Below are 26,127 nucleotides of genomic sequence, written 5' to 3'. Positions count from 1 at the left end.
TGCCCCCTGTCTAGACTAGCTAGAGTTGTTTTTGGCTCCCTGGCTCCACCTTGACTGGTATGCATAATATCTCAATCCTCTCCACAGTGTTTCTCCCAGGTATCTTTCTAAGCTTTACTTAAATGCTTCCAAAGACTTGGAACTCATTACCTCACAAAGCTTCCTAGTCCTAACAGATTGGGGTAAAAATTCTTCCTTAGGCTGCCAAAGTATGTCTCCCAGTTACCTTTAGCCCTAAGCTCCATAGGCGGGTCCCTTTAAGCACTCTGCAGCACCGTAGCCCACCCCACAGGTGTCCTCCCAGGCAAAGGCAAGGCTGGGGCTGAGTTTGTGATAGGATTTGAGGGGCGATTAGAAGGTCCTTCTGAAATTCCACCACTTCTGATTCATCTTTTAAGGTTAAAACACTGACACCTCGAAGTGTCCACTTTATAAAAATACCACATTGGCAAGAAAATGCGTGAAGTTGCTATCATTTACAAAACGCTTCGTAGGAATTTACTCTACTTATTTCCTTAAAACTGTTAGTTGAAAGCCAGGCCCTTTGGAAACAGGGTATTGATGAAATAAGGGCTGGAAGAGCAGTAATTTGGGGGCAGCCAGGAGTCCTGGCCTAGGAAAGTGACCCAGGCTGGGCCTCTAAGCTGCCAAAGGGAAGCAAAGTCAGGGAAATAGAGAACAGTGAAAGCAGAGGGGAGGGACCCTTCCAAACAGCATTGTCTGAGGCTGGTCCTGTGCATCCTCGCCTCTGCCTCTCTTCCAGACCCTCCTCCAGCCCTTCTTCCCTCTACATTTGGGCAGACTGTAGCTTCAGAGCCATACTCACTGTCACTCTAACAAATAAAAAGAAGGAAAATGCCAATAAAATTATTATTTGCATTTACATGTGTGGTTCCTGCAAGCTTTCTCGTATTTCTTTGGTAAGCACGGCAGGATGTGAAAAGTACAGCTCAAGAAGGTATTTTATCCAGCTGCCCTCTTCCCAGAAAGTAAACAGATAATAAAATAAATCTAATCAGCATTCCTTTTCCCTTAGCTGAAATTAAATTTTACTCATCATGGGTAAGTGGCTAATTACATGTTTAGTGTAAAGAAAATTCCGAGGACATTCCCATATTTACTTTCTTCTTGTGTCAATAGATGAGAGGATATTGGCATTCCGATGGAGGTGGGAACAGCTGGCTGCTGATGCCAACTTACGTTTTACGGCCTGAATTCAGAGCAAGACAAAGCAAACAGTAGAGACCTGGAATTAAATTGCCTTCAACCCCAAATCCAGGCAATCTGCCCATTGATTTGCAGCAAGTACAAGTGCTGATGAAATGGCTTCCAAACGGATTGATCCCTGGGATCCAGAGTGAAAAAAAAAAATTCTTGAGGGATTACTATGCATTAGGCATTTTTTATGTTGATTCTTCATTGCAACCCCAGGAGGTACGTAATATTTTTATACTCATTTTGCAGTGATGGAAACCAAAATTTGAAAGGCTAAATAGCATCCCCAAGGTCAATCAGCTGGTGAGCAAGCACCGAAATCTGACATCGAAGGCCATACTTTTAACTATGGCATTGCCTTTGCGGCCGATTGGGTTCCTTTCCTGACATTTCGCAGCTACCATATTCTCACATTAAGGGAACCCAAGCGTTTTGAGATCCTATATCCATAATGAAAGGTTCCCTCAAAGAAAACTCAAAATGGTAAGCTTAGTCACAGCACCGGTCATCCCTCACCTGCTTGATCTTTCTTGTTTGGCCCTGTCCCAAGAAAACGTCTGGCTCCAAAGCCACCTTTTGGGTGACAGACCTCCCATATGGTGGCTTGTTTCTCAGTGCTATGTCACTCCGCTAAGCTTTCCAATCTGGAAAACACAGTTGTATCCAGCACACTGGCAGACAGAGCACTTCCTGCAAAGTGTTTAGAGAATGAAGCAGACTGTACAATTCACAGGCTTGTTAATGAGAGCTGTATGTTTAATTCCCCAAGCTCTGTGCAAGACCCGGGGGTATTCTTTTTTAAACTCAGGAAAAACATAAATGCAAATAATTCCGTACAAACAGAACTGTCCTGAATTAGTAATGCTCAAATGAGCCTAAGCACAATTATTCCAGCTCCTGATCATTACTAATCGAAGCTTATGTTTATGTCATTACACTATAACATGCTCCAAACAAATGTGCTCTGTCTCTGAAGAAGGTACTTTTGTCATCTTTTCTTTTTTCTGAGTTTTATACATCCTAAGTCATTGTCAGCATCGTACCAGGTTTTCAATTCAATTCATTTTCTTTTATAACTGTTTTTGAATTTTATCTGGAGACACAGTTAAATAAAATCTGCTTAAACCTAAAGACCTGAAATTTGTCACCTGGAAACTCTAGATAATAAATAAAAAGAAACAAGTCAAATCACACTTTCTGGGTAATGCCTGCAAACATGGAAGTATTTTTCCCTCCATTATGAAAAGTTCATCACTAAAAATATTACTCAGCTATAAACGTTCTCATCGAAACATGTCCCCAAATAGTTTCTCTTAGATTTGCCATAGAAGACAGAGGATGTGATACTTTTGTTTATGTTGACCTGGGAGATAGAAGAGCTAATTTAGAGGATACCAAAGACCATAACAAAAGTCATCACCTTGTGATGGTACCAAACCCTCCCTGGAGAACAAGTACGCTGATTCCCTCCTTGTTATGTTTCTGAAGTCCAACCAGGGACACAGGAATAAAAGGTGTCCCCACTTGAATTCAGACTGAAAGAAAACAACAGCTGGGTCTCATCAGAAATTATATTCTTATGAATGACTTACTCCAAGGGGAGAAGCTGGGTGGCGTGGGTACTGTTTTTGGCACCTAGCCAAACTGCAGCTGCAACCTCAGAGGTTCCACCACAGTATCTTTTACATCATGCTGCCTGAGCCCACAAAATCTGGTATAGAAATTCAGGCGCAGGGGAGACAATCCACAAGTGTCAGCCTGCCTGTGGATCTCTGTCCTCACACTGCAAGGACTCTTCCCTCATCCCTACTGGCACCTGTTTTTGCCTATAAATTAGTATGCAAAAATCCACCACTCCTTCCCAAAAGTCAGAAGGTGGCCTTTTGAGTTTCTTTCATTTGTGTAAATCAGTTATGATTTAATATTTAGTGAAAACATAGGTTATTCTTTACTAGTCTTTCCTGACTCACAGGCCACCTCCTTATCCATTCTACTCTGCCCGCTCCATCTTAATTTGGGTTGGCACACCTGCTCCTCCCCCACATCCAATTTCTCCATTTCCTCCCCTTCCCTCTCTCTCCTTGAGTTCCCCATCTGAACAAAGATAACAAGTTGTCTTATTGCTTAATATTTCTTGGAACTCTCATGCCCTTTTAAAAACTTCCATTGTTCAGTATTTGCAAATTTTGCAAGATATATTTGGGAAAGCCAGTGTTCTATTTCCAATATTGCCCCTGATTTTAAATATGTCCCAGGGTGCTCTAGCATCTACCAGAAATGAATCCCTCAACACAAGAATTATAGGTTCCCAAGCCCTAGGAACTGATAATGGGTTGACAAATCAAATTACAGTCATTTCTCCTATAACAATGAATATGTGTTCCTAACTCTCTTCATGTTATGGAATTTCATGCAATAAAAATAAAATATAGCCGATGCTATTAGTGCTTCAACCATATACGTGCACCCTCATCGCTTTATAGCATGTGGACCAGACTTATCACAAGCTGTTCACATGACTGCATTCCTTTGGCTGAGGTCTCTCTGGCCTCTGAAGCCCTCTTTGCCTGTCTGCATGGAGGACGAGGAATGCTGGAGAATTAATGCCTCCCAGCAGCAGCTCTAACCAATTTCTAACAGGAGTTGGGGTATTAGTGCCCCAGGTCCCCTGCCCCTCAGGTGGGATAAATCAGGAGTGCATGTTCCTAGAAATCCTTAGGTTTCCACAGAAGGATTAAGTTCCAACTGCCACAGCTGTAACTGGCCTCACACACCCTTTGTTGGCTATCTTCTCCTCCTGTCTCACTTCCCCCACTTCCTTCCAGCATTTCCTTCTCCTCTCAATTAAACTACTTGCACTTGAGTTCCTGTCTCAGGGTCCTCTTCTGGTGCCCCCAGAAGAAGACACAGGGCTATGGAACAATGGGGCTGGGCCAGACACCCCAAACCTTTTCTGTTTTCTAAGTAATATACTACAAAGTAGGAAAACAGGAAGAAGGAAAAACAATAGCCCTATTAAAATGTCACCACAGTTGTAAACATCTTGAATTCTTAATAAATTAAAGAAAATAACAGGATTTGGCACATTACCTTGACAAACAGCATGAATTTTGTTTCCTGGAAGTAGGTGTGTGAAATGTTGTGGCTTCTGAATTATGAAGAAGAGGTGGAAGAAATGACATCCTAATTTTTAGGATGAAGTGCTGTGACACCAGAGATGGATAGCTATGGCTCATCATTCTATATGTTTTTCTTCTACTTCAACTTAAATTAGAAATCCAGGTTTTAGTTTTTTGCCAGTTTCCTCTTTTCATTACACAAAGTTCTAGTCTGCTTTATTTGGCATTAAGTCATCACCTTCAGTTCACTGGAGGTGTTTCTAAAACCCACTTAAAGTAGCTGATAACTGACACACAAGTTATTTTAGGAGTGAGAATTTAATATAGGAGATTGATTAAAACTCTGGGGCAACTTCAGGAAGCACCTGCCACTCCTGGGGAGATGGAAAAAGACAAAGAAATGAAGCAGAGCCCAGGAGGAGTATCACATGACCAAACCAGACTTCTGGGAAGAGGTTTCTCTGGGACACAGACTTTCTGGGCTAAAATCAGAAGAGTCCCAGGGAAACCAGCATGGTTGGTCATCCTAAAGGAAGCAGTGGTACCTGGCTGGTGGTATGCCTCAGGCACTTAGGGGAGGGACGCCACGGAGCTGGAACTCAGATCTCTGATCAGGAGGAACCTACCACCTGGCACTGGTACCTCTGAGCTGGTAAAATCGGTCAGGTTCCAGGAGTGCAGGAAAAGACTGGAAACTGGAACCAACCGCTGCTCCTCCAGGTGCAAGGTTCTCCCTCTAGCACCTCCATGGACATGACACATCCCAACAAGAAGCAGCTGCCAAAGGGTGAAGTAGAAATATGGTTTGCTTCACAAAGCAGAGCATAAGGGGTAGGTCTGGAATGAGAGCAACAGCTTAACAACCAGCACAGCCACCACGAGGTCCATGATGTGCTCAGCTCACCTTTCACCTCTCTCTCTTTTTCTCTCTCTCGCTAGCATTGTCTCTGATGAGGACTCCTTTAGACCTACTACCTACTCTCTCATTCTTATATATTTTAAAGCATTTCATTATTTTCAGTTTCTCCTCAATACATAAGATCTTCCTTTTTTGCTCATCACTGGAATTTTTATAACAAGAACTCTTATTCATGTTTCGATTGCTGTATTAAACAATTTTTATCAACAAAACATGCAAGCTCAGGAGAATGGCATGATACACACTCACGGGAAAATGTATAAATGTGAACTGGGGCACTAGAGAGAGGGTGAGGTGTGTGTTGTGTATTGTGTGTTCCTCTGTGGGTTATTATAATCACCTGCATGGCATTTGCACTGTCACCTGGTGTTTCTTGGTAGTGTAGAGCTTAGTTACCTTGTGACAAAAAAAAAATCTCATTTGAGCGAAGCTGATTTTGCATTTTGGTGATTTTACCCCCATGTGAAGGGGGGTAAAATCACCAAAAGAACCAATTCATGCATTAGAGATGACATCTTAGCAGAAGGGTAGGTATGAGAGCCAGGGTCATTTCCTAGACCTGAAGCAGAGGATGACAGGACTCCTTGCCTCCTCCTACTTGGAGCTTCTCCATGTGTCTTGCTGGGAATAGCTTTATAGTCTCTCATCTCTCCCATTTACCTACGTAAGCACTAAGACAATGTATCTCAGGATTTCCTTGAACACATCTTATGCAACTTGGTTTACCGACTCTGAGTAGATACGTAGGATTCACACAGTGGGACTGTTGTGTCTGTATTTCCCAGGAAGTCTCAGAATACTTCAACCACAAATACAGCCCCATCAGGTTAGCAAAATAAAGAATTCACGACCCAAGCAACACTGCCGTGTGCCTGAACTCCCCACCTCGACCTGCCTGTGCTTCTACGCCTGCAGCCCACCTACTTCCCAGGGTCAGATAAGTAATCAGACGAAAAAGCTAGAATCCTTGACTTGTTTTTTCAAACTACTTTTAAAAAGCACAGTGTATTGCAATAAAGACCTTTAACAACTTTCATCTTCAAAGAAACACCAAATTATGTTATACTTTATCTGAAACTTTAAATTATTTCTGGGATTGTTTCATGTTTTCAGTCTCTCGCTCCACACACATTGCTCACAATTCCTGAGAGGGTCTTGGATGTGAGCTGGGCATTGCAAAATAGGTCACTGGTGTGCCCAAGCCTGCTTCTTGCAGCCTGAAAACATTTCTATTTCAAATGTAAGCAACCATAAACTGTTGATTATAAAGGCAAATTTTCAGAGGCTTCTGTTGCATGTTTGAGAAAACTGCAGGGTGCTGCTGTCCAGGGCACCCCTGTATGTCACAGAGGGCTGGTCATACCAGGATTGCCATGAGGTCTATATACGAAACGTCATCACCACTAATTTGCATTTAGCTTTTAGTTAATGATGTATTCATCGGATGGGCATTCACTGAACCAGGAAACAAATAAATTTCTGCCTTGAAAAGCACCAAGAATCTGAAAGAACTTTAAATAAGTTTCTCCCAGATCATTCTTCCATCCTGGTGGGGAATATTTTCCACTTCACAAGCGGGTTTCCTTCTGGCTTTGTGCTCCTTGATTTTTACCCATGGCAGTCAAAAGCCCACCTGGGTCTTATGCCTATACTGTCGATCAGCCACAATTAAGGTAAAATCTGAGATATGAAAACAGTTCCCTAACCACAAGACAAAGGGGTTTAGGGACCTCTCACACCCAGCCACAGAAACCACATTTGGCCCTGCATCAAGGACGAACTGTTGATGCCAGCCAGTTCTGAATCCTTCTAAGACTAAGAGTTCCTCCCAGGACCAAACATCTCAGACAGGTTCTATTTCTAGTTCTTTTAAAGGTAGCAAGAAGCTCCAACCACCCCTTAGAAAAACTCAGTGGGCTAGCATCCTGGGAACAGGCTCAAAGGCTTTTGGGTAGGAAATTCACCGAGCACCATCAAATTGGGATGCTGACAGCATAGCATAAAACTCCTTCTTTCTCTACCCTCCTTGCCACCCTATAATACAAAGTGGTGTGAACAATCTGGAGGGGAAGAAAACCTCCCCTCCTTGCCCGTGCTGGTGGTACACCCCACTCCCCATAAGAACCACAGGTTAGAGCCTACCCTCCATACTAACCAACAATCACACTCCACTCCCAACATGAACCACCGATCTTATCCCACTCCTTATACCAAGCACTGGTCATTCCAAGCGCTCCATACTAATCTTTGAGAATCCAACTAATTCATTCAGGAAGAATACATAAGTTCTGAGTATACTACATGTGGTGCTTTCTTTGTTTATTTGATAATTTCGTTTTATTTTAACTCAGCCCAAGAACACATAAGCCTCATGAGGACAAGGATTCTGTTGACCTCAGAGCTGCTCCCCACTGCCCGTCTAGCACAAGACCGGTCACAGAGTAGATCCAATGGTACTTGGTGAATGAATGATGTAAATGGAAGAAGAAAGCATGCCCTAACAGGAATCATTCCAGATGTGATTTGACCTATTAACACAAAATCAGTCTAGGTTAAAATCCTTTTCAATATTAAAAGGTATATGCTTTTAAAAAATACATGAAATTTTTAGTCTCTCCTTGGAAAGAGTTTTAAATCATTTCTAAAATTTACCAGTTCCACTACGATCTGTTTTGTATGTCAAATTGTGATCCTTATTCCACTTTTTACATATATCAACCATTGTATCACAGAGTTATATACGATAATACGCAAAACCAAATGTGGTATGCCTCTCTTCTTCCTGGACCTCCTTTCTGAGGGAGGCACAAGCACATCTCTCAGAAATTTGTTTGTCTCAAGGAGAAGCTCCACGCAGGCAAGGACCTACTTCTTTTCACTAGATCACCATCACCTAACACATTGCCAACACACAATAATAGATAGTCAATAAATATTAGATAAATGTATGAGTTACATGTGCCCAAGCAATTGCTTCTGTTCAGATGCCTTTCCCCACTGTGAAAGACCTAAGTCTTTTTATATTTAGGTTAAATCCAACTTCCTCCAAGAAGCCACCCACTCAGCAATAATCTCTACTTTCCTTATTGTCTCGTAACATATGTGTACCTATCAAATTAGACTGAGAGCCCCTAAATGACAAGGACTTCCCACTTTTTAAATTTTTATTTACTTCACAGTGTTAAGTACAATGCTTTAATGTGAATGGGGCTTAATAATAATAACCGGTGGCTTTTGTAAAGACCTGTTTTAAGTGATGGGCCTTGAGCTATTTTAAGAGCTTTCCATGATGAATTCAATTGGTTCTCACCACAACCCTATGAGGTAGTCAATATCAAGATCCCATTTTACAGATGAGGAGACTGAAGCCCAGAGACACACAGATAATAATTGGGCATGATTCAAATCCACATGTTCTGCCTTCCAAGTCCATCCTCCTTAACCAGTAGAAAACAAAGCGCTACCTCTACAAAGCCAGCTAGACAGTCATTGACCAGTCAGGGCCTACAGGGTCAACCAACCTCATGCCCGCAGGCATAAAGAGAACATACAAAGACACAAAGCAGTAATGAACAGACAGTGCCTGTAACCCCCGTGGCTACGATGATAAGTAAGGAAAGTAATAGATGCCTCTTGTGTCATTGGAGGGGTGCTTCTGGGGTCTCCAAGAAGAAAATTTTACAAGGTTGTGAAATATTTCCATTAAACACTTCCTATCCTCTTACCAGTCTGATAAGAGGGTACACATCCATGCACAACTGGATTTTTTCTTACTTTCATCATTACACAGTGCACTTTAAGATTTTTCAATATTCACTTATTTTAATTCAATATGAAATGTCCCTAATAACTCAACAAATAAATAGGAAGTGCTGTTGGACACCTCCTTTTTACAGACTTTGGAATTAATCACGAATTTTGCTCTTCTTTGTGAAACATTGTTTGCCATCTTGAAATAAAGGAAAATTGAACAGGTCACAGATTTTTATTGAGCCTGAACTGTCACCTAAACAGCTTGGACTTGAACATGCTTGTGTCTATCAAGTCCTCAAATAGCACTAAAATGCAAGTGTGCTGCTTCTAAGTCGTTTCATTTTCAGTATTATAGGGACACATAACGATGGAATTTACCTACGCTTTACAGTGATCCTAGAATAGTCTGTGTAAGCGACGTGCAGGGTTTCAATTACAAAGAGATGCTGGGCAACCACATGTCAAACGTTCGCATTTTCATTTATTTTTGACTGATCCCAAATATCGGCTTCATGTAGTGATTTATAACAGGATAAAAATATCTGCTTCGTCGGTGTGTGTTGAGGATTTAAGAAGATGATACATGCGAAGCATTTTACGTGAGTTTAAATCACGTGTGCTGCAAGGTTGACACGAGAGATAGAAGCCTTGCCTGTCCAGGCCTCCCCTCCTCAGCTGCTGTTCTTCTGAGATTTGGAGAGACGCCGGGGTCTGGATGGATCCCTCTGAAATGACGAGTCTACTTTTGTTACAATCTGATACTGTGCGTTCTCCGGGAGAGGCAGTTTTTCAACATCTATGAAAATTAAGACATACATCCCCTCGGACCAAACAAATCTGCTTCAGGTAACTTATGCTCTAGATCTATTCACTCCCGAGCCCAAAAACGTATACACAGACCCATTTGTAACAGCGGCCAAATGTCCAGCAATAAGGGATGAGTTAAATAAAGTGCGGCTCATCCAAAGAGTAGAGGGCTGTACGGACGTGGAAAGGATGTATGATTGATTTGGCACCTCACGGAGGTAGACTGATAAGTGGAATGAGTGAGGAGCCAAACCGTACAGATAGGACACCCCGTGGGTGTTTTTTAAATAGGAAGAAACATACATATAAAACTGGTATGTGCACAGACTATTTCAGATAAGATTTCCAAGAATGTGGGAAGAGTGGTTACCCATGGGAAGCAGAACTAGAAATTGGGATCTGGTGGAAAGACCTATGTACTTTCATTATATGCCCTTTTGCACTGTTTGAATTGTTTTTACCACACTGAAGTATGACACTTTCAATTTAAAAACTGGACAGTTTTTTTTTCCTACATGATTAGGATCAACATTCACCAACTCAGCAGAGTGACTGGTGGCCAGTACTTGCTTCCAGGCTTCCATTCTAGATGAGTGTAATGTCAAGCCATAGGAGATGGACCAGGGATGCTGCTTTCTGACGGGACAGACAGACAGACACACACACACACACACACACACACACACACACACACTTCCAACTTGTCTGTGCAAAATCCCGTGATAAAGTTGCTTGCTGACCTAAACAGTCATACTTTTTGGGTAAGGTGTGTCTACGTGGAGGGAAGTTAAAAGCAAGTAAAGTGGGAAGATTCCCCTGAAACAGCCTGGTAAAGAATATATAGTTTGGGTAAGCTGGAGCTTTTATTATCACTCAAAACACACCTCACCAACACTGCCTAGACGTTGTGTGCCAGGCCAAAAAAACAAAATTTGTGTAGATAGAGCATTAAATTTTTAATAATATGCATTTGTTGCTATGTTTCATCTCATAGACATTGGTGTAAAACACTTAAGGAAGATGTCCACATTTTAAAAACCTAAGTGTGTTGCATAACTTAAGTCTCTAATTATACAAGAATGAATTATTAAGTGAAAAATGTAATTAGATGTTTAAAATGTTACTGATAGCTCACACTAACAAAACAAACTGCGAATTATATTTTTTTAGCATATGATTCAGGCACCACTTTTATAGATTTAATGTCCTTGAGGAATATCAGATGTCCTCAAGATTTGGAATTTGATTTAACTGAAAGATATAGGGAAAACTTTGTAGCCAGACAATTCCCCATTGGCTCCATATCTAAAGAGGATCAAAAGCATGTGTTATTCCAGCTAAGGTTAGCAATAATTTATGCTGAATAAATTATATGCAGTTTAGCTACTTTCAGCCAGGGGCACAAGAAGAAGTTATGCAATGCAAAAGGCTGCATACACCAGCATGTACTAGCATGCTGGGACCAAACCAGGCTGGGACCATAAAATGTGATCCAAGCCCAGTTTGTTATTGGCTTGGTGCAAAGCCAAGTCGCTGGCTCATCTGGGAGCAGAAGCACCTTCCCAGTTTCTACCCACTCACCTTGCCTAACCTACCCCTCGCCTGGCCTGACCTGCAATTGTGAAGTATAGAAAGCGTGCCTTCAAAATAAAATGGAAAAGTAATGCACCATTTAGAAGTAAAAATAAATACATGTAGATGAGAGATGCATGCTCAAAAAGATGCTACTGATAAAGGTGACAAAATGTAATTAATTCTCTAATGAATGGAGAATGGATTCCAGATCTAGAGGATGTCTATAAATGCTGAGCCAAAACGTTTGCACAGAAGTGGCAGGGAGCCTGAGAACAGTTCCAGAAAGATCCGCCCCAAGAATCCCCTTTCAGGAGCTAGAGTTACATGGGGACCAGGAGAAGGTGGGTCTGGCTCACTGTCCTTGCCCTTTCTGAGAGAACCCAGCCCACATACGCCTTTCCATGACTGAGCCAAACAAAGGCAAGACCTTTATTATAGGAACATGGGCTTAAACTGTCTAAAAGGCAAATGCATTAGTATGTTCAGTCACCTTGCGAGTTAATGACTAGACACTTAGAGCACAGGGGATCATTATTCCAGCATATCATCAGTGAACTTTCCAGAAAGCTAATTAAAGGATCCATTAAAATGCTTACCAGAAAGTGAGGTTTTATCACAGAATCTCATTCGCATTTGAAGAATTTGCAAGATTTTCCCTTTACATACTCCCACCACCTTTCATTTCCTTTCCTGTGATCTCTAAAGATGAGCGAAATTAATTAGGGAGATTCTTATTTTCCTTTTATCATAATTTAGGTATCTCATTATTTCCCCCCTTTTCTAATAGTGTTTGCTATCAACCTAACATGGTAACCCAAAAGAACTAGAGGCTGACAAATACTATTCAGACATTCCTCTGTTTACAGTAGCAGCAGGCCACACTTTCCCAGAAAATTCCCTGTTTGTTTCTTTTACATCAGAAGTTGTTCTTAGATCATTTTTAGGTCTTTCAATATCCTTTATTGGTGTCCTCCAAAGTGAGGTACACACAGGGTGGGGACAGCATTCATCCAGTAGAGTGTGGGAAGATACACTACGCCTTCTCTTTACGTTTCTTTTGTTCCCTCATCCGATGGTAATTTATATTTTTGTCTGTGTCTTACAATAAATAAAACACCTTACGTAGCAATGCCTACATATCATTTGTAAGTAAAAATAAATAACCATAAAGGAGGCATGTGGATTCAAAAGGTTTTACAGATGAGGTGAGCAGTCTGAAGGGGCCCCAGGGCCAGCCTGGAGGACCACAGCGCCAGTTCAGGACCGTCTGCCACGTGGTGTCCACAACTACGTGGAGCCACTGCCGTGCTCACACCACACCTCTTTAAACCGCTCAGACTCCACATCTGAAAAGAATGAAAGGCAGCTAGATTCCCTAAAGATTCAGAGTCAACTGTGATTTAAACTTGCTCTTCTTGCATTCAGGAATCTTAAGGAATGGGCAAGTAAAATTGCTCAATAGGCCCAGAGTGATGCTTTCCCCTGAACTGAGGAAACTACATAAAACAAACAGAAAATGCCAAACTAACCTGTAAGTTTGATCATTGAATGCATGGATCCACAATCTAGCCTTCCTCTTTCCCCAAAAAGTAAGGTCTGAATTAGCACCACCTTTTCTTTTTAACTAACTCTCTTGGTTGTTTTTTTTTTTCCAGTTATAAAATAGTATGTGGCTAGCATAAAATTAAAAAAAAAAAAGATAAAAAGAAAGAAAGAAAGTTGCCTGTGATGGCATTTTTTTTCTAAAATCAAAACTCCAGAGTTAAAAAATCTACTGAGAAAAATGTAGCATCATCACAATGGCTATATCTTGTCCTAATAAGACCGGACTGAAAGGGACAGTCACTGTCTGTCATACAGTGGTAAACTTTGGGGACCAACAAGGTATCAGACATCAAATTCTACATCAATGAATAACCCCTGATGAGCACATTTCTATGTCAGTCCTCTCACAAAAGACCCTGGTGACTCTTGACAATGACAAAATCTTTCTGAATACTAAAAGTATTTCCCCTTCCCTTAATCTTTGTATTCACTACACTACCAACTATTAATGGAAAATTGATTTCGTTATTTCTGATACTTAGTCTATCTTATCTACGGAGAAGTCAAAGGGAATCCCTATGGATGCAGATGGAGGGAACCATTCCTTACACATTTTTGTATATGATTTGGAAAGCCTAAGAAAAAAGACAAATCACAAGAAAAAGAAATTTGTGTCCTGCAGAGTAAAACTCAGTACCTGGAAATTTCACTGCAGGAAGTTGAAATTGACAGATAGAAACTAGACCAGTTTCATAATATCACTTCACAAACTCACAGTGAAAAACTCTTCTGAAAGTCTAGCTCTATTTTTCAAAAATATAATAAAATGACAGAACTCAAGGGCATTAAGAGGTCATCTTTTCCAGCCTCCTGCCTCGGGCAAAGGAACACTTCACCAGACAAGATAAATGACAGTACGTACTGTTTTGTTTTGCTTTGTGTTTTTTAAATATCCAGAGATATTCAAAGTGCTCTTAGTTACTTGACTTGACCAGTGTCCAATCAGCCTTTTAGTCATAGAACTTTTAACTGGACTCATTGTAATTTAGACTCATTTTCTTTTGTTCAATTCTCTATAAAGGATGAATTGATGATTGGTATATTGTAAGAATATCCCTTGATATATTTGAAAAGAGTTTCTGCCTTCAGTTTCCAGGAGTATGGTGAACTAGATACTCTAGCCAAACTGTTTGCTACAAACAACTAAAAATACTTAATTAAATCCAAAATCTATCTTTTAACCTGCATCAGTGAGTTGATAAGAAAATAAGGAATACTCAGAAGCCAAAATCCAGGTCAAAGCCAGACTCTGAATGAACAGCAGAGCCCCAAAACTGCCTTTCACCTGATGTCATTAGTCAAACCAGATGAACTTGAACTTGGTCTTCAAGGCCTCCGGGTACTGGGAACATCACACAAAGCCTAAGACGGAACATAAAATAGGAGATACACACTCCACCCCACACAAAGATACAACATCAAAGGGCTGAAACCTCAACATAAGTAAACCAAAAATAAGTCCTCCACTCTCTAGGAGATCACAAGGAAGATTATGCCTTGAACTTCAAAGCTGGAAAAAAATCTTCCCTGCAAATTTTTAACCACAAAGAAACCCACCTCAGGTGAGCCTGGATTTCAAAATTATACAATCTGGCATTCTGGAAAACTAACACTTTTATTTTAAAGGGATCCCAGGTTGGCCATGCCCTCCAAGCATCTGGCTAAAGAAAATATAAATCATCTAAGAAGGACAGGACACCAGCTTCAACACAGATCTGATAAAGTTCCCACAGATATGCACCAAGAAAATATGGACCACAAGGAAGCCACCAAAATATCAAGGAAACAAGACACCCTAATTGTGGACTGAGTTTCTAGAAGACAGTAAGTTTCTAGTTGAATACAAAAATGAGAGGAAGGCAATAAATTAATAAGTATTAATATTTGTTGCCTGATAAAATATAGCATGACCATTTTTTAGGAGAAACAAGCTTCACTACCACCAAATTATAGGAATAATTTCATACACAGATTGATACATAAAGGAGGCTTGTTTATCTGTGGGTTTGACAATGTCTTCATTAACAGTTTTCATTCTATCCACTCATGCACATTTATTGCATGCCCACAAAAGGTGAGGGACCAGGTAGACAGATGTGGAAACACATGGTCATTTCCCTCCAACAGCTCATAACCAAGTAGGAAAAATAAGAGACAGTAGTTAGTAGTTTCTTTGTTTTTCATTTGCTTAGTTTTCTAAGTGTCTATCAATTTTTTTCACATTTCATCAGATCTAAAAAATTCACCTCTGTATTATTTGCCAAAAGCTCAAAATTATCATACAAGCCATCATTGCTATTTTTTTCCTAACACCCTTCCATGCAGACCTTTCTGTCCTCCTGATGATACACTGTTTGGAAATATAAGCATATGGTAAAATTATAAAGAAAAGCTAGGGAACGCTAAACACAAAAGCTATTAGTTATATTTGGAAGGAGAAGGAAAAGGTTCGTACCTGGCGGAATACAAAGCCGACTACAAAGGTACTGGTAATGGACTGACTGATCTGTAGGTTCTCTGTCATCCTGAGACTTGTTTCCCCCACTTTCTTGTGGCCTTGTTCTTGGGCCCCCAATCATCTTCTTTCATGGTTTCTGCTCTCACTTGCTAGAGCACAGTATCCTTTAAATATATCTCTATATGTTTAAATATATATGCCATATATAAAATACATATTTAATAAGAAATACATGTTTTAGTTCTTTCACATCAGGAAATTCTCTTATTGTACCTTCACACATGACAGTTTGGCTGGGTACAGAATTCTATTTGATAATTATTTCTTCTCAGAAGTTTGCAGGTTTTCTTGCATCCAGTGTTCTTGTTAAGAAATCCAATGCCATTCTGATTCCCAATACGGTTTTTTTACTCTGGAAACTTTCAGGATCTTCTCACTTCCCCTGTACCCTGGTATGTCATAATGAAATGCCTTCATTCATTCTTTATTCATTCATTATGCTGGATACTCAATAGGCTCTTTCAGTTGAAAGATTCATGTTCTACAGTTGTAGAAAATTTTCTAGTATTAGTTCATTCATATTTCTCTCACCTCCACTTTCCCTCTTCTCTACTTTTAGAACTCTTATTAGTGGCATGTTAGAACTCTTGGATTAATCCTCCAATTATTGTCTTTTCTCTCTTACTTTCCATCTCTTAATTTTTTGGGTGCTTTGTTTTGTTCTGCTCTGTTTGGGGGAGAATTCCTCAAGTTTATCTTCCAATCATTCTATTGCGATTTTATTTCGGCTTTCATATTTTTAATTTCCAATAGCATTTCATCCTCTCTGGTTACTCCTTTTCCACAGTCTCCTAGTCTTTCTTCATATATGCAGTATCTCTCCCTCTCTCCTGAATTAAATTTAATTTTAGTTTTCTAGATGTTTTTATCAGTTCCCTGCCTTGCATCTATTTCCTCTAAAGTTCCTTTTTTTCACTTTGTTTCAGTCTCTCTCATTTCACAGATCATCTGTCTCAAATGAGTAGTGATTCTTGGCTGTCTACTTTTATTTAAGACTGAAGCCCTAAAATCTAAGTGGAAGCTCTAGTTGACTGGATTGGGCTTGCTGAGTAGCAGTTTTCACTATAGTGTGATGGGCTGTTAATATAATCTTTTCATTAGACTAACTACAATGTCAATATGTAAAGGTCTTTTCTTTATGGTCCTATTGTTTCTCCACAGAAGAACCTATCTTCTGCCCTGGTTGGATTTATGTGTGTGTGTTTAGCGGGTGGGGGCAGAGGAGGTTAGGATAAAATGCCTGACTTCCAGCCTGTTAGTAGCAGAGTAGGGGAAGGGACCTAGAGGTCAGTTACAGACATTCACTTCATCCTTGCCCTTCCCTGTGCCTAGTTGTCCATAAATTCTAATCCTCTCTGGTTTCACTTATCCAAAATATAAACCTCTCATCTCCTGCTTGTAGAAGTAGTCAACTGGATGCATACGATGGGGCAGGACACAAGGAATCCAACCACTGTATATACAGACTTTCTGCCCTTCCCTTCTCCTGTTTTCAGCCTGGTGTCTCGCCACTCCCTGCCATCCACAGTCCCTAGGGCCTCAACGTGTTCACCCTCTCCAAGTTCTGGGCTGCTTGCTCCTCACGGTCTCCCCTGTGAGGACCCTTGGGGTTGTCCTTTCCTCTACTCTGCTCACTCAGCTGCAGCTCCAGGCTTCTGGAAATAGTCTCTTATTTGCTGGTGTCTCCATTCATCTTCTTTTCATGTTTGTAGGTTTACCCATTTTTATTCCTTTGCTGCCATTTTAATTGGATATGGGGAGGGAAAGGAGGTAAATATGTGTGGACTTTCTGCCATGTTTAACCAGAAAGAGTTGAGTTGAACTTTGAATGGCCTGGGTGATAACATGTACCCATCATATCGTTCAGACTATCTCTCAGACCACCCTCAGCCTATTTAAATATCTGGCTCCTATCAGCAAAGGCAGACACTGTGATTTATCTCTGTTGCATTCTCAAGTCCTACAACAGTATATATTTGTGGAATGAATTAAATTCAGATGGTTTAATTCTTAATCATCTACAACAAAATCATGCCTACCATTTATTTGTTGAGCACCCTGAATATGCCAAAACCTAGTCTAAACACTTTACAGATATTATTTTATCCAATTTAACCCAAATGACAGTGCTATGATGTAGATACTATTAGTCATGTTTATAGATGATAAAATTGTGGCTCAACTGAGCTAAATGATTTGGTGACAGACGTACAGTTAGCTAAAATGTGACCCAGCATTCATATCTAAATCTCCCTCAAGCCAAAGACCTTGCTTATTCCACTTGACCACACGGCTCCCCACCAAGATCTGACATCAAGAGGGAGTAGAAGCAACACTACCTACACACAGGCATGGCATGAAAGGGCTTAAATCCAGAAAGTATTACCAAACAGAGATGGGATGCAAAAAGATGATCTGAACCAAGGTTAAACGTTGTTGACTGCTTATCTGAATTTGGCAGTTCAGAGTTGAAGACTACTTTTCAAACCCCATAATTAGTATGTGTTGCATATGGTAGTTCTGAAAGTACTTTCCAACACATTATCTTGTTTAAACTGCTAAACAAAATGATAGGAAATCGACTAGATGTGAACAAGGTGCTTTTAAAGTCCTGAATGAAGAGTTTTTGAGCAATATTTTTATTATGCAGGTATAATATATTTCAGAAGAATATTTGAGTAACTAATATGACTAAAAATAGAGAAGCAAAATGCATACTGATTAACACATTGAATTAAGTATCCCCAACTGTAAGTATGATTCAACATCATATTCCCCAGGAAAATATTTGGACTTGGAATTATCCGTTGAACAACATATTTTCATTCAAAAACATATTGAAATATAAGCAGCTCTCACAACGCTTGCTTTTAGAATCATCAAATTTTGGCTTTGTTGAAATTACTTCTCCCATGGCTTCAATTTTTTCTGCATACACAATTTCATACCCAAATTGTGAAACAAAAACAGAATTTGTCTCATGGCAAAGGATGCCATGCAACTAGATTCAACATATTTTGAAGCCCGACTATAGATGAAGGTCTGTGCTAAGCATTCTAGCATATTTAAAGCTGAACAAGGCATGTTTCCAAACATCAAGGGAGGAAGCATATACGTGCAGCATAATACACGGCGGGCGTGGGCAGCACTGCACTGGATATAGACACGTTTGCTATGGACGTTCAGAGAAAAGGGAGCTATCGGAGTCAAGTGGATGAGGGGCTTATGAACGGGCCTTGGAAGCACGGGGGCCCTCAGCAGGCAGGAATGGGAGCAAAGGGCATTCTAGTGCAGGGGGCATGGTGAGAAGACTCCTGAATGGGGAGGAGGAAGCAAGCAACACCTGCATATCAGACAGAAGTGGCTGGGAGCATGTCTTAGAGTCCTAGGGCCGCCATTAACAAAGTACCACAAACCTGGCGACTTAAAACAACAGAAATTTATTTTCTCCCAGTTCTAGAGGCTACAAGTCCAAAATCAAGGTGTCAGAGGGCTGGTTCTCGCTAGAGGCTCTGCACGAGAATCTCCTTCATGCCTTTCCCCTGGCTTCCGTTGGCGGCTGGCAACCCCCATGTTCCTCGGCTTGGGCTGCGCGGTTCCAATCTCTGCCTCTATCTCCACATGGCCTTCATCTCTCTGTGCTTCTGTTACCCATCTTCTTCTCTTACCTTCCCATGCCTTCCTTTCCATCCCCTTCCCTTTCCTTCTCTTATTCTCAGGACTTATCCTTGGATTCAGGACCTACCCTAATCCAGAACGATATCATCTTAAGATCCTTATCTCTGCAAAGAGTACATTTTTCCAAAAAGTTACATTCTGAGGTTCATGGTGGACATATATTTACCGGGTACAATTCAAGCCTCTCCAGGGCATCCCTCACATAAATGTATAATTTAAAGAATAAATTTCCTGGGAATTCCTGGCGGTCCAGTGGCTAGGACTCCGTGCTCTCACTGCCGAGGGCCAGGGTTCAATCCTTGGTCGGGGAACTAAGATCCCATGAGCCACACAGCATGGCCAAGTAATAATAATAATAAAATTTCCTTGTATTTATATTTGGTTATGAATTGAATCAAAAAAATATCCAAGCAATACATTCTTAAAGACAATTTGATTATCATTTTTCTGAATTTAATATTTTTTTATTTTTTTATACAGCAGGTTCTTATTAGTCATCCATTTTATACACATCAGTGTATACATGTCAATCCCAATCTCCCAGTTCATCACACCACCCCCACCCCCACCCCCACCGCTTTCCCCCCTTGGTGTCCATACGTTTCCTCTCTACATCTGTGTCTCTATTTCTGCTCTGCAAACTGGTTCATCTGTACCATTTTTCTAGGTTCCACATACATGTGTTAATATACAATATTTGTTTTCCTCTTTCTGACTTACTTCACTCTGTATGACAGTCTCTAGATCCAGCCACGCCTCTACAAACGAGCCAATTTTGTTCCTTTTTATGGCTGAGTAATATTCCATTGTATATATGTACCACAACTTCTTTATCCATTCGTCTGTTGATGGGCATTTAGGTTGCTTCCATGTCCTGGCAATTGTAAATAGTGCTGAAATGAACATTGGGGTGCATGTGTCTTTCTGAATTATGGTTTTCTCAGGGTATATGCCCAGTAGTGGGCTTGCTGGGTCATATGGTAATTCTATTTTTAGTTTTTTAAGGAACCTCCATACTGTTCTCCATAGTGGCTGTATCAATTTACATTCCCACCAACAGTGCAAGAGGGTTCCCTTTTCTCCACACCCTCTCCAGCATTTGTTGTTTGTAGATTTTCTAATGATGCCCATTCTAACTGGTGTGAGGTGATACCTCATTGTAGTTTTGATTTGCATTTCTCTAATAATTAGTGATGTTGAGCAGCTTTTCATGTGCTTCTTGCCCATCTGTATGTCTTCTTTGGAGAAATGCCTATTTAGGTCTTCTGTCCATTTTTTGATAGGGTTGTTTGTTTTTTTAATATTGAGCTGCATGAGCTGTTTATATATCTTGGAGATTAATCCTTTGTCCGTTGATTCGTTTGCAAATATTTTCTCCCATTCTGAGGGTTGTCTTTTCGTCTTGTTTGCAGTTGAATTTAATTTTTAACCAGTTGGCAAGGTTTTGAGATCATGGCCAGGTCCAAGTGACTGACTGCTGAAGGAGACTTTCCCAAACCCACCTCCCACCACATGAGTGGAAGTACTAGCCAACCAATACTACTGGATTCACAGCTATCCCAGAAATCGACCATGAGCAATGCCACCCTGTGCAACTCTTCACCTCCCATACCAAGAGGAGGACTGATCTCAGTATTTGAAAAATGCTCTGCAAAATCCTAAACAAGAGACATGAATCAAAAGCACTGTAAAAATTAGGGAAGAAAATAAAGTCTAAACTAATCCAAAATTTGCTTTATGCACAGGAAGCATTTAGAAGCTGATTCTTAAGAATGGATTTTGTAGGGCATTTCATAATTTCCTTAATTATGAAAAACACTTTTTATTGGATTAGAAGTGCAATTCAATGCTCTTTGGGTCCTGGATAAAGAACTCAGTAATTGTTATAAAATGATGGACAGGCTTTCAAGCTCCTGCACTTGTTTTCTGACTCTGTGATTTAAGTGTGAAATTGATCTGAAGTCTGTATGAGTCTTCTATCAAGTATGCTCAAATGTAAGCAATGCGGTTTCATTTACACTAATCCAATACAAAATATTCTTTTGCTGTGCAAAACTCAAATGCATCTCTTAGAATAGAGTCCAATTTATGTCATGCTATAATCATAGCAGTCCTAAACTAATTTAGCACCCTGAAGAAGTTAATTAACATCATTAAAAAGTGCATCCAGTCAAGTATAACATGTGACCCAAATAAATAATTGAATGAACTTTCCTATTCCAGGGGTGACATGTTCCAAGGCCGTCCTCTTTCATCAGACTGGTCAACAATTGTTTGAAACATCTGACACGGACCACATTAGATGATTTTCATGAAGGTGTAAACCTACATGGCAGCCTAATAAACAACTTAAGTTTCATGGCTGACATTGATTTATACATCTTCTAAAGACATGGTGCATGAAATGATCAGAACAGTCAATAATGCAAGTAAAATGTATGGGCTAGAGATAAGAGAGCAGAAAACAAAATCAATGCCTTCCAGCTATTAACAGCATGCAGCAGAGTTCATAATAGATGGCATTAAACTTGAACAAGTTGCATCATTCAAAACCTCAGAGAAACTATCACTCCAACAGTAATTGCAAGAATAGCATTCACATAAATGAGTATATATGGCTTTAGCTTTGTCACTGAAGGCATTTTACCAACTAAAAGCTGCTTCGACGAGTTGTTTGGGGTGCATCCTTATTGCAAAATTTTTAAAGGAGGTCACTAGGCATACTAATAAATATCATTAGGTGCATAAAATTTAGATAATGGAGAAAGTCAATATATTGCTATAAACCTTCACACACAAAATAGATGCACAAAGGGCGAAGCAATCAGCTGCAAATGGATGGTTTTTTTTCCTTTAAAGGAATGAAATCGAGTGGAATTAAATATCGCTGTCTGTAATCAACACAGTCATTTTTAAGCCCTACAGGTCAGATAAGTTTCTGTTTCAGAAACACGAAGAGAGTTCTAGCAAAGTATTTGGTGTAGCTGAGTGGCTGAGCACATTGACTTGGAGATCAGAGCGACCTGGTTTGATTCACACCTTTACCACTTATTAGCTTTTTCATTTAACCTCTCTGGGCCTCTGTTTATTCATCTGTAAAATGAGATTAATTTTAAGTACCTTGAACTGTTGTTGTGAGAATGTAATAACAGATGTTGGAGGAGTCCCTGAATAAACTGTTTCTATCTTTATGTTCAGTATATATATGAATTTGTTTGTCCTCCTTATACCAAATTTCTTAGAGACTGGTAAATTAACATAAGTATTTCAAAACAGGGGCAGCCCTTAATAATCTCTATTTATTATGAAAATTATAAAATTCAAACCCATAGCAGCTTACTTAAAGAAGCAAATGGTCAAACTGCTCTCCGGCAATTTAAACACACTCTGGAGAATGATGCTCTAATAGTGACACACTCACATACAGGTTTATTCTCCACTTCATCTTTCTTTATACATTATCCAGGTAAAGGAGGATTCAGATAATCCTAGCTCACATTTTCCATTTAACCCTGAAATGATTTCAAGTATCAGAGGATCTTTTCAAAATTCCAGGTCAGCCACCCACAGCTTTGCATCTCAAGAGCACATTCTATCATCCACCAGTATTGCTGCAACTTCAAACGTGGCAGCACCATTTGGAATTTCTACTGCTTTTTTTTTTCCTTTAGGCAGCATGCATGAGTAGAGTCACATGGCACATCTCTAATGGCAACTGGTACTCTTCATCACACACTTATATAAATTATCACCTTTTTTTCCTCATTTGTGTCATGAACAACTGTTGCACTATGTAAACATTTTGTTGAAATACTGTATATGAAAATGATCATATGTTAGGAATGCAAATGACCGCGTCTCAGGGCGTCAGGGCTGAAATATTGGCTCTAGGTAGGAAAGTGACCATGGCCCTGGCCCTGGGTCATTATTCAGTAATGGAAATAGAAACATTCTCAGCCTCTCCACTAGCCAGAAAGGTGATTCTGCAGCAAAGGCTGAAAAGCACAGCTGCTGCTGGGCCAGTGTCCCCAGTACAGAAACTTCCTGTTCAAGCAAATATCTTTTCACTGAGCTCCACAGAGAGCCATCAGTGGTTTTTTTCACCCTCCCCCGCACTAGAAAAAAGCTGCATAAAATGCCGATTCTCCATTCCTATTTTCTGAGCACCCATTGTAACTGTTGTAATGACAAACCTGCCCCAGAACACTTCGTGATTGGGGGATACAGTAGTCAAGTTGGGAAACTGATGGTCAACGAAATGCCTCAAAATAATAACTCCACTAAAAATAGAAAACTGAATCACTGGTTTGATCATTTGGGTTAAGTCTTTAAATCAACCCAGTGGTTTAAAAAGTAAAGTGGAGGGAGGTGTATGTTTAATAATCGCAGAACTCTCTGTAAAAGAAAATCATACATAAAAGCAAGAAAATGATACAAGCAGAACTATTAGCACTCAGGGGGCAGAAAGGACAGTGCGGCCCATGGGGCAGTTTTCAGACCCTCTCTGCTCTGACCACACCAGGTACTTGCCCCCAGAGACATTTTAATCCCATTGGGAAAGCAAGGATAACAAATATCCAATGACAGAACAATATGAGGGAATAGGTGGTTTTTCCGTGTTAAAGTGTATGATATAAACTTACTTTCTGTAGGAGTTCAGAAAAGGGAGGGGTTGTTGGCGCTGAAACAGCAGGGCCCACTTTACTGGGCAGGCACATTTGCCAGTCTCTGATGGGGCTGATCTGCTTAGTTCTGCACCTTAATGCCACCCTTGTGCCTTTGACTGTGTCACTCCCCAAATACAGGTGCCCCCGCTCCCTGCTCAAGACCCTCCATCTCAGTGCGGTTCATCCTTCTCTCTGGAGCTGTGTCTGATCACCGATGGCCGCCACGTTGGGGCATGCGGCACCCGTGCGCCCCTCTTCCACTGAGCACCTCCCCACCACAATAAAATATCTATAAAGCCTTTGTACATAGTCAATACTGCGGAAAAAAGCAACTCAGGACCTTGCATATACTGCTTGTAATGATAGAAATTGGTTTGCCCTCTCTTTGTACAAACCGTTTAACCCATGCATTATCCTTCTAGAAATCCTAATAACATTCTAATAATTTCACTTAAAGAAGTTATCATAGATGTTGATGAGGTCTTAGCTGCAAGGATATTCATTGTTTATAATAGTGAAGTTCTGAAAATACCCTAAGTGTCCAATAATAAGGAATGCATGGAATGGAATATAATGCAGCCATCAAATACAGTGCAGTAAATGAATACTTACGAGCATAGAATATGCTAACCAGATATTAAGTGGGAAAACACAGAATACTACACAGTAGACACAACGTGATCCTGCTATATCTATATCTATATAAATATATATATATTATTGATATATACTATTATTTATATATATATACTATTATTTTTATACATAAATCCTATAATTTAGGTATGTATATAACAGTAGTTTATATGCATAAAAACTGTCCACCATCGAGTGAAGTGCATTCATGATTTTACTTGATTCTTCTGGTATTTTTCTGATTTTTCATTGATAGAGGAAGCAACTCAAAGATGTTTATAATGACTATTCCTGCAAAACTAACATCTTCCTTTCTATCGTGAAATATTTTATACCTACAAATGAGTTTATGGAATAACTTAGTAACTACCCTAAGTATCCACCACTAAGCTTGTACAACTCCTTTTTTGAGCAACTTTGCTTTTAGCACAGGGGTGTGAGAGATGAACAAAAGTAGTTCAGAATGCTGAAATGCTACATGGATTTACCCTGCAGTAATGAGAGGTTCCTTTCTGACCCCCTTAAAACTCAGTTTTTAACTGCCTAGACTATCTCTAAAAAAACCCCTTTCTCCCAGTCTCTGCACCAGTAATAGTAACATATAATACAGTGCAAAGAACCATGATTTTTCCCTATTCAGGGAGCTGTTATCTGCTGTGGTAAGCTGGCCGCAGAGCCTGGGCCCAAGCCTGCACATGGCTTACCTCCTGATTCACTTAAATCTTTTTGCTTCTATCAACCACAGGGAATGGGGACACTTACAGGTAACAACTGACAATTTGAGCAGAAAATATAGAGAAAAGCTGTGTAAAGCAAGTGGCTCAGATTATAGCTGTTGACTTCTAATATTATTTGATAGATGAGGCCACTACAATTATCTACTGCTCATGGGTTCCATTACTGGAACAAGAAGAACACAAAATAAGGGCAATTTCCCAAACAATATATAGGACCACTTAACTTTGTCAAGAGCCATTTCTGCAAGTGAAGTCCTCCTTGTAAAAGACATGAAGATAATGTGCTGCCAACTTGACATAAGCATTTACTTCATCCCACATTAACTGCCTTTGGTTATTTCTGCCATGCTCTAGTTAAGGCCAAATTGGATATTATTTTTAACTAAACGTTTGTTTTAAAACGCATTCATGGAATCTACAATTTTCCCCTAAAATTAAGTAAAAGGAAAAGAGCTCTAAGAAAAATTTGAAAACCCCTCAACGGGTGAAAGATTGAACAAAGTTTCCACCTTAATTTTTTCATGAATCTTCCTCGCAACTGGCTACCTCAAAATTATTGGAACACTCTTCATTCTTGAAAGAAAAAAATCACTCTGTGGTTTAACCTTATGTTACTACTTAAAGATCAAAAAGAAACTCTGTCTCTAGAGGAAGAAGAAAGCAAGACACTTTTGCAAGACAAAAAAATAAAGCGCCTGAGCTGTGAACTGAGTTACTGCATCCATGTTAACTAGTCATTAATTTTGCATTTTGAGTTTGGATTGCGCCATTGGATGGGATGAGTTTTGGAAATGTTAGAAGTGCATCGGGAATTACACAACTCCCCTCACCTCTACCTTGGAGAATGGAAAGAGGAAGGAGGACCCTGAGGGAGAGAAGAAAATGTTTAAATCAGAAA

Source organism: Balaenoptera ricei, chromosome 12 (assembly GCF_028023285.1).
Source record: "Balaenoptera ricei isolate mBalRic1 chromosome 12, mBalRic1.hap2, whole genome shotgun sequence".
Taxonomy (NCBI): Eukaryota; Metazoa; Chordata; class Mammalia; order Artiodactyla; family Balaenopteridae; genus Balaenoptera; species Balaenoptera ricei.
This window is presented reverse-complemented; position numbering follows the sequence as displayed.